At 36.4% G+C, this 6,000-nt stretch overlaps 1 protein-coding gene across 3 annotated transcripts in view; it reads left to right on the top strand.

The window, feature by feature from the left end:
- Nucleotides 1–6,000, top strand: part of GRID1 (glutamate ionotropic receptor delta type subunit 1) — a 516,037-nt gene that overhangs the window by 448,806 nt on the left and 61,231 nt on the right. The window lies entirely within an intron of this gene.

Raw genomic sequence — 6,000 nt, 5'->3', positions numbered from 1 at the left:
ATCCACTCATCCGAGAAATGGCAAACTGATGAGATCACAGTTTAAACCTTGAACTTTGCGACTCGAAGTTGTTCCACACAGGACAAAAGTATCCTAATCACCTTTGGCTGAGATCCAGTGTTGTGTGAAACACTGGCTCAGATCTGATACCTCTGGTGAATTCAGAAACTATGAGAGTGTTCTTTGATTTCCTTTATATAGGCACTTCCTCATATCCTGGATGTGCCAAGCCTTTCCAATAAAAAAATTGTTTTGTTTAGAGATACTGAAAAAATCTCTGCCCTTTTGTCTGTCATTTCGCAGCCTGCATTGAGAATGAATAAATGTTTGTATTTGATGTGAAAGGGTCTCTGTAGATTATTAGAAGTTAGCAGCAGTAGTTCTGTTGCCTTCTAGCTAGTTTTGTTTCTAATTTTTCTGTTCCTTAGTCATCATTACCTTCAGTATTCACAGTTGTATCTTTTATTGTTTTTTTATGACCTGAATCCTCCACCCCAGCAGTATTTGTCCTATTCTCCCTTGGTTTTCTTCCATCATGCCTAAATCTTGTTCAGACAGGTGCTAAATATTGTATTAAGACTATATATTCTTCTCAGTTGTGTTGTGAGTGCTCTCTGTGCAGCCTATGCCATGAGACATGTGGAGTCCAAAACCACAGTGATACTCCTGCAGCTGCCCTTTTTTACAGGCTCACCATCATTTGCAGCTCATCCTGCACAATTTCTCAACATTAATTTCTGTGTTTATTTCTTCAGTTGAAGTATCTCTGTTTCCCATTTTTCTGTTCCATCAGTGTTCACTTCCAGTTATGCAAGATGCATATTATTTCTTCATGTCTGAATTCTTACCACTCCCATTTATTTTTCTCAGTGTACTACTCTGACATATTTTTAACACTTTGTAGTTTTGAGATATCTTTGCATCTTTGACATTTTAATTTTATTAATTTCCTATTTCCTGTTCCAAAACACTAAAAAAGCTATTAATAAGATCTTGATATTGACTTGTTCTAAGCTACCTAAGAACTTTTTTCCTCATCTTGGTCATTCTTCACTGTTGCTTAGAAGCTAGTCTGTAAATCATGTGATATTGTCCCTATTCTGGAAACAAAATCAAATTTTCCTATGTGAGATTTCATAAGACCTTGTGTGAACTAAAACTAAAATGCAGATACAAGCATACTGTGCTCTTCTCTTCAGCAACAGCTTAATTCTGTGCTCTTAATTCTGCAGTACTATTGAAAAAGCAGTAAAGTTTTTCCAGAATGACTTGTTAATTTTTAGGTCTTACTGCCTCATGCTCATCTTCCTGTGATTCGCTGGAGAAATTTTATTATCATTGATACAGCACCGTAAATTTGCAAAAAAAAAATTAAATTTGCACTAAAATTGGAATAAATGGCATTCTTCTCCCTGCAGATCTCTCATTCTTAAAGGCCCATTAAAGCATCAACAGTCACATCTGTGTCCTTCACAGAAAACCAGGGTCTTCCTGTAGAAGCATCAGTGGCATGACAGTCCCAGGGGAGGCAGCCCTTCCCTCTCCTCCATTTTTCTCACTTTATATTGGCTGGTCATTGCCTTTAAAGGGTTTACTTTCTCAGGAGATGGTTTGCTGTGGTATCAGGAATGGGAGATGGCAGCTTTCCATGATCTCCCTGTCCTTCTCTAAACTTTTACCAGGCAGATGCAATCTCTGTGTGGCCCTTTAATGGCAAAGACAGCATCTTGACCATGGAACAGGGTGGGATAAATCTTGTCCAGTATCTTATCCCTAATAATAACTAGAAGTTGTGTAGCCATTATGGAAATAAATTGCATCAGTGTTTGAATTTGCTTGCTAGTATGAGGATTGATACCTTTTTATTTTCCTAATCCTGTTTTATATTACTGTGGATTACACAAATATACAGTCCAAAACGTTTTTTTAGCTTTTATAAATTGTTATCTTATATTTTAAATTAAAAGATGTTAGTGCCTTCAAGGCAACTCCAGTCATAAAAATGGAAATGATGTTTCAGGAATCCTATCAGTTCTTTAATAATGACACACAATCTGAAGTGTGAGTCCTACTAATACTTTGTTATGTAGGACAGCAAATTCTGTAGATTACTGTTATACTGCATTTAGAAAGAAATAGTGGACTTAAATGTTTTAAGTGGACTTAAATTTGTTTTAGAATTTAAATTAAATTCCTCTTATCCCTTAGAACTGCAGCAGAGGAGTGTCCAATTTACTCCATGTATTTAATGGACCACTGTCTTCTTTCATATTTCTCTCCTGTAAACATTAATTTTCTTGTTTATGTTTTGTTTGTGTAATTTTTTATTATCATGTTCACTTAGAATCTGTTTTTATAATATAAGTGTTTCAGTAAGAGTTTAGCTATTTGCAAGGCTGGCAAAGGGAGTGAGGCACCGATGTTATTAAGAGCATCATACTTGATATACACTGTGTTGAGGTTAAGGTTAAGAAGCAGGTGGTCATTGAAGTGAAATCTGTTTTAATTCAACTTTAATCTAAAAGCATTATTAGTTTGTGAATGTCATAGATGAATTTATTTAACTCCTTGCACAGAACAGCTTTCATATTCACAGAAAATGTGCTCTGGTCTATATGTGTGCCTCTGGTTCCTAGAATGAGAACTGCCTGCCTTGCACTCTCTTCACTGTCCTGTCTTTTAGAAGTTCTTCAGGTGTCAAGGCAGGGGGTCCCAAATTTAATTTCTTTGGATAGTATAACCTTAACTCCAAAGGAGTCAACAGATAGAAGATTTCAGGTTTTGGTAAAAAAGAAGATGTATGCTCTGGATAGATTATAACCGTTTCAGACATTTCTATACACCCGTTGATAATTATCTTTTTTTATTTCTTATGGGAATCACATTTTCCCTGAAAAGTAGATCATGTTTAGGATGGTGTCATACTTAAAATTGTGTTACATAGCAGTGACATGTATTATTTGGACAGTAGGTACCATGTCATAAACTAAAATAGTGCAGATGATCACTCAATGCTGTGACAGAAATATCAAATAGTTTTTTGCTAATGTCAGTTTTCAACTGTATTTACCAGTAGTTTGGGGTAATTTGCATCTCAGTTTGTTTGGGCCTGAGACAGACATTTGCCACAGTTTAATGGTGTGTTTACAGCAGAGTTAGAAAATCTAAATTCTAGTTCCTGATTCAATGAATTTGTAATTATTGTGTAATAGAGTCGCATGAACAGGCAGACTTTGCAGACAAACAGATGTGTAATAAATAACAGAGTTTATCATTCGTTCATCTCCTAAAGGAAGTGGCACACAGGCTCTCAATCTAATTGATCAGGTTCACAGGAGGTAGTGAATCTTGCACATCACAGTTTAATTCATGCAGCCTTGATTTATTTGAGCAGGATTGTCTGCCTCATTATGCTGATGAGGGTTCTCACACTTGCATGGAGTTGTTTCTGATATTCTCTGGTGTGAGTTTGCCATGACACTGCAATATGATTTCCCCTGGGGATCTAATCACTCAAGTAAATGTTGGGCAGCCAGCAGCTACATAATTAACAAAGTCATGAAATTGCTTTTTAGAATTTGACTTCTGGTTTATCAAAGGGAACTCAGGAACCCTGAGCTTATATGGACATTAAGTTTTCTTTGGAGGTCCTGACAGATACGAATACCTTTCAGGGCAAAGCCCTGAACAGCAGGTTCAACAGACATACTTTGGATGATGTCCTTTATCATTTGATATTCCTAGGTTGTATTTGTCTGTGTTTTGAGTAAGTATGTTTGTTTCATTCTACATTGCTTGTGGAGGGTTAAAATGTTAAAATTGTGATTCTCTCTCCAAGCCTTTCTTCGAAGTTCTGGTTGAAAATGCCATAAATATTGATAAAGATCAGAAGCATGTCTTGAGTCAGTATTTTCCAACAAATTACCTTTTTGTCTGAATTCTACATTTGTTTCCTCTGTGTAGTCTTTATTGGATGATTTAACTTCTGATGTATGGTTAGAACTATGGGATTCCCAGCAACAGGGCTGTTTCAGAAAGAGAAGTTAGGAAGGTTTAAGTTGAAAACCTTTCATAGAGTAGCTGATTCCAAAACTTGAACTCACATAACCCAGTAATTTGAGAACCAAAAAATTCCCACCCAGACTGCCATTCAATACATGTTCCAGAGACCACTGATATTTTTTAAAACACATCCTGCTACTGCTGATTCTGCAAGTAGTTCACCATCATCAGATCTAAAAGCCCTTTATCTCCTATCACCTGATGGCTGTGCTAGAACCTTTGGCTTCAGACTTCTGGTAGGAACTCAACACATATTTTTACGAAGAATGAAACTCTAATGGCCTTAACAGCAGTACTCATTGTGTGTAACAGTGCTGGAAATTAGTTTCTTAGGCACTGATCTTGACAGGTCAGCTGTCACAAATTGATAGACATATCTGTAAATACATCAGTCCTATAAACAAAATTGTGTCTGCGAGAAGTGGAGGCTAAAATTGGCACATTTCTGAACAAGTGAAATGTTCCAAAGCACAAGGATGCACAGAAAAAATCCCTTCTGGAAATGGTTTTCCTTATGTTCCATTTATGAATTTTATCTGCATAGTTTGCTTTTTAGAGACTGAAAAGTTTGTGCCTCTATAGAGAACACTATGGAGTTCTGTTCTGAAGTGAAATATGCCCCTTCTCCTTGCACTTATCCCTGCTGCATAAAAGGGGAATCTTTGTCTTGCTCCCTTTGAATAAAAGGAATAAGTTTATGGTTTTGCACTGACATGTCTCCAGTATTTTTTGGAATTCTTGGAGTTAGTACAGAATGTGAAACATAAGGTATGCAAGAAGTCTAAGGCCCTGATAGTTTTTGAAATGTGAATGTGTGGGAGAAGGAATTAATACATCAGTCCATGAGAAGTAATAATTTGAATGTTTTACATTTCCCATTTTTTAGTAAATATTTATTCATCACTTGTTGGTTTTGCAAACCATTTTGGTCAAAATCTTAATCATATACTTACTGCCTAGGACTGCTGAAGAAGGCTTAAACAGTGAACTTTCTTTACATATTTGAGACACAATATATAGCACACACTCCCCTATACTAATCTGTGAAGTCTGTTGAACCACGTTGTTTTATGTCAAATGAAAAGCCATCCATTTGGTTTGGCAATAGCAAGAGTAAGAAACATCTGGAAATATTTCAGAGCAAGCACCTAAATTCAAATTCAGAAGATACCATGGCTACAGGTATTTGTCTACCTGGTTTTTTGCAGACACTTCTATGTGTAGAAGCTCATCTGTCACTCCAAACTGGCATCACAGGGGAGTTTTCAGTCTAAGATACTTTAGCTTTCAGGTGTGTCATTAGAAAGCTGAATATTATTCATTCATTCTCCTCCTCCATCCTCCAGGTCATCTGGATAAAATGAGGTGCACTTTAATTCTTTCCTCTCCTATGTCTCAGCTTTCAATATTTAGTGACTATGGAATAATTTTCATCAGTTGTGATAGTTGCTCAATATTCACTGAATATCTCATTCTTTTTCTAGTTCCCTGTTTATCACTTTAGTGCAGCAAAACAAAAATAAAACTGTACAGATCTCTTCCATCACATTTTATTTGTTGATTTGATTTGTAAGGCTTTAGGATAAAACTGAAGTCATAGAAATAAATCATGTAAGACATCTAGCCATAGGCATTTTCAGTGAAATAAGTTCTTTCCAAGAAGGTTTTGACTTGTTACATGAAAATTAGCTTCTGGCAGGAGGAATCCACATTTCACAGATCTTGGACTGTGTTTAATTTCTACAGGGCATGCCTTCAGCTAACAACACTGCTCCCACATACGCGAGCATAGTATTGGTGTTTAAGAGTAGAGCTGGAAAAAAAAGAAGAAGCAGTTTCTACTCGATACTATTTATGACTCTTCTGAGCGAAATGACACTGTGGATTCTGTTTGGAGGCAAAAAGAATATCTGACTGCTGCTGCTGCTCAAGAGCATA

The sequence above is a fragment of the Lepidothrix coronata genome, unplaced genomic scaffold (genome assembly GCF_001604755.1).
Source record: "Lepidothrix coronata isolate B3197 unplaced genomic scaffold, Lepidothrix_coronata-1.0 Scaffold17, whole genome shotgun sequence".
In the NCBI taxonomy this organism is placed as follows: domain Eukaryota; kingdom Metazoa; phylum Chordata; class Aves; order Passeriformes; family Pipridae; genus Lepidothrix; species Lepidothrix coronata.
Note: the sequence above shows the minus strand (reverse complement) of the source record. Positions and strands in the feature narration are given on the sequence as shown.